This window comes from Sceloporus undulatus, unplaced genomic scaffold, assembly GCF_019175285.1.
Source record: "Sceloporus undulatus isolate JIND9_A2432 ecotype Alabama unplaced genomic scaffold, SceUnd_v1.1 scaffold_754, whole genome shotgun sequence".
In the NCBI taxonomy this organism is placed as follows: domain Eukaryota; kingdom Metazoa; phylum Chordata; class Lepidosauria; order Squamata; family Phrynosomatidae; genus Sceloporus; species Sceloporus undulatus.
Window position 1 is genome coordinate 3,505 of NW_024803674.1, and position 3,542 is coordinate 7,046.

The following is a 3,542-nucleotide window of genomic DNA, read 5'->3' on the forward strand; positions in this document are numbered from 1 at the left end:
TACACACACACACACACACACACACACACACACACTGTATATATATTTGGAATATTTTCGAGCCATGGATGCTTGAATAAAGAATCCATGGATTGAAGCATCCATGGATTGAAAATATTCAGAATACACACACACACACACACACACACACACACACGTATAAATCTAAAAAGCAAACCTTGTTTTTGCCATAAAGCATCCCTGGATACCGAGGGCCAACTACTGTATACACCATTGATCTAGCTGCAAGTAACTTTGGAATAGGCTGGCATTCCTCATCTTGCAGAAAAGCTTCAGGCAAAATGTTGCTCTCCCCAACTTTTGTGGAGGGGGAGTTTGCCAGTCATCTAGGACCCCCCCCCCAAAAGCAGTAAAACCTCCCTCCAGTGCCCACCTATGCCAACCACCAGAAATATCCTTCCTCTCTGTATGTAACTAACTTTGGCCTCTTCTTCTGTCTTTGCAGCTGTCGAAGTGGCAACCAGAAGAGCCTGGTGGTGGGCACACCTTCGCCCACCTTTTCCCGCCCACTCTCCCCACTCTCAGTGCCAACAGGTATGGATAGGCTACGGGCATAGGAGGGGTCGCTTTGAGGAGGGTGGCAGTGAGGATACCATGGCCACATGGTGAAACTGCAAGACCCAAGAAGGTGAGGTTTGCTCCTCTTTCCCCGGCTGGCATCTGGGTGGTTCTTTGAAGGTCATTTTGTGAAGCCAAGGAGAGGGGGAACTGCGCAAGGAAAATGCAAATGCCTCCTTTTCACTCAGCATCCAGTCATTCCTCTGTATCCACGAATTCTGCATCCACAGACTCAGCTATCCATGGCTAGAATATATATATAAAATTCCAAAAAGCAAGCCTTGATTTTGCTATTTTATATAAGGGACTTTTTTTTACAGTGGCATGCATTTAATGGGACTTGTGCATCTATGAATTTTTGTGTCCATGGGGGTCTCTGCAACCAAACTGCATTAGATGCCAAACGCAGCTCACCATACTGATATGTGTCTCTGCTTCAAGAGGTGTGATCCCATGCCTTGGAGGTAGTGGCCAGTCCTTTGGGAGATAGTGGCAGCCAGATGTGCCAGCACTTTCATCCCTTGCTGTTTTGAAAGTTAGCCTTTGGATTGAAAGTTGGCATTTGGACAGTCCGTTCTGGCCAGAGAAGTGAATGGCACTGAGGGTGGCACTGAGAGATGGATGGCCATTTGTCAATGGGGATGCTTTGATGGAGAATTCCTGCATGGCAGAATGGGGTTGGACTGGATCAGGGCCCTTGGGTATCTTCCAGCTCTAGGATTCTATGATTCTGTGATTCTGTGGGGGCACTTTTGACCAAGGGGCTTTTGATGGGGTGTTTTGCTTCTTAGATGGATCAGGGGTGGCTTTTAAATGGGTATATTTGGGGAAGAAATGGGGAAAGGAAATACATGGAGGAATTTTGCATTTCTCCTGCCAGTTCATTTCAATAATGGGACCCTCTTCCCCTCTGCAGCCTGCAACAGCCCAGTGGACAGTCCGTGCACCTTCTCCACGGGTACCTCTGCCAGCTTCCCATTTGCCCACAGGTGAGAGATCCCAAAGGGCAGGGTGGGCATTGGGGAGGCACATGGAGGGCATGAGGGTCAGTCCTGGAATTCCAAGCGCCCCAACCTGATTGCCCAAAAGGGCCACGAGTGCCCACTGTGTCCAGCTGAAGTTTTCCCACCCCTTCATTGCCAGGCATGGCTTTTTTCATTTTTGTTTTGCCAGGGGGGAGTTATAGATTTCCTATATGGCAGAAGGGGGTTGAACTGGATGACCCTTGCAGCCTCCTCCAACTCTGTGATTCTATTATTCTACAGCAATGCCAGGGAAGGATGACTGCCCACTTCCCACATGCTGCAAATGATGTACCCCCCTCCTAGAATAGTAGGAACCTTGTCTAGAATACTTTATATAAAGTCAATACTCTATATAGAGTTATTACTATAATATATATTTATATAGAATCATATAGACCCCTTAACGGGTTGAAGAAATGGACGGCAGACAGATGTGGCTTCCCTGTTGCCAACCCCTGCTGTAAAGCTCCCATTGGTGGTGGGGGGGTTCACACAGAGTTGGGGAATGTTTTATTTTTGAACTGTCACTCCCAGAATCCCCCAGCCAACACAGCTACCTGGACAGAGCTGGGTTTGAGAATGCAAAGAGGCAGCATAGCTGTAGTCACAAAGCATAGCCTGTTGCATCCCTGAATGCCGGGTCTCTCAGTCATGCCAAATTTTGGCAGAAAAGAGCATCCAGAGGTTCAGGGATCCCCACTAGCCCTGCTGGAAAACCCCTTTGGTTCTCCAGAAGGTTGGACTGGTGCATGTGGTGGATCTCTGGTCCCCACATCTGCTGGCATTTCTGGCATGTGGGCACAGCAGGAGTAGGTGGCAATTTTGATTAGCTCTTTATATGTTGAGGTTGACACTTCAGATCACAAAGGAGACTGGGCATGGGGGCTTTACTGGAGACAAGAGTCCCACGACCTTGGAAATATATACACTTGTCCCTCCATATTTGCTAGGGTTAGGGGCAGAAGACCCCCGTGAATATGGAAAAACTGCAAATAACAAAAACACCATGTTTTTACTGAGAGGACACCTCTCTAGGTATCTCTGGGTCCTCCAGTGCAACTCTGTGGTTGATGTCCGACAGACACTGACCATAGAACTGCCCTGGAGGAGCTACAAAGGCCTAGTAGAGCATTCTCTCTTTAACTTTTAGTTAAAGTTGACCATAGAGTTGCACTGGAGGACATAGGTATTCCTAGAGATAACATATTAATCAAGTCCGTGAATAATCAAATCCACAAATATCAAAGCTGCAAATATGGAGGGATGACCGTACACTTGTCCCTCCCCGTCCGCGGACTTGCTGTCCACGTTTTTGATCCTTCACAGACAGCAAGCCAGGTGGGACATAATGGCACATGCCCTGGAGTGTGTGGCCATTATACTCAATAGGAACTTGAATATTTGCATTTTTTCTGATTTGTGGGGTGGTCCGGAACGGATCCCTCCTGAATTGGGAGGGACAAGTGTATATCAAGGCAAGAGCGCTCTTGAGTGCTAGCAGAAGGCATGCCCTTTGACTGGGAGAGGTGTCGATGGTGTTCTCATGCTCTTCCTTGCTTTCCTCGCACGCTTCTCTCCTTTCGCTTGTTAAAACATTCCCAAGGTGCCTGAGGAATCAGAAAGAACATAAAGGACAAGTCTTGAGCACACTGTTTTCCCCAGTTTGCAAGTGGAGGGGTGGGCAGAGTCCCAGGTGTGAGGGGAACTGCCCTTAATCTGCCTTTCTTTCTCTCTCTGCCTCCTCTTTTCTCTCCTTCTCTGCTGCCCTCTTCTCCCCGGTGACTCCATCGGCTTTTTCGCTCCAGCCATGCCCCTCGGACAGACAGGTATGTCCTGGTGGAGAGAAGAGGCCACCCTCTGGGGTTTTTGGGCACCTTGTAGGCATCCCTCAAGGACCCCATTACAGGCTGGCCTACAAAGGCAACGATCCCTCATAGA

The 3,542-nt window shown here is 48.4% G+C and overlaps 1 long non-coding RNA gene across 1 annotated transcript; it reads left to right on the top strand.

Annotated features, from left to right (window-relative positions):
• Positions 1-214: 214 nt before the first annotated feature.
• Positions 215-3,444, top strand: LOC121917789. Its single transcript, XR_006101103.1, has 3 exons — positions 215-555; positions 1,496-1,568; positions 3,410-3,444. It is a non-coding gene; the product is annotated as an uncharacterized LOC121917789 (long non-coding RNA).
• Positions 3,445-3,542: the final 98 nt, after the last annotated feature.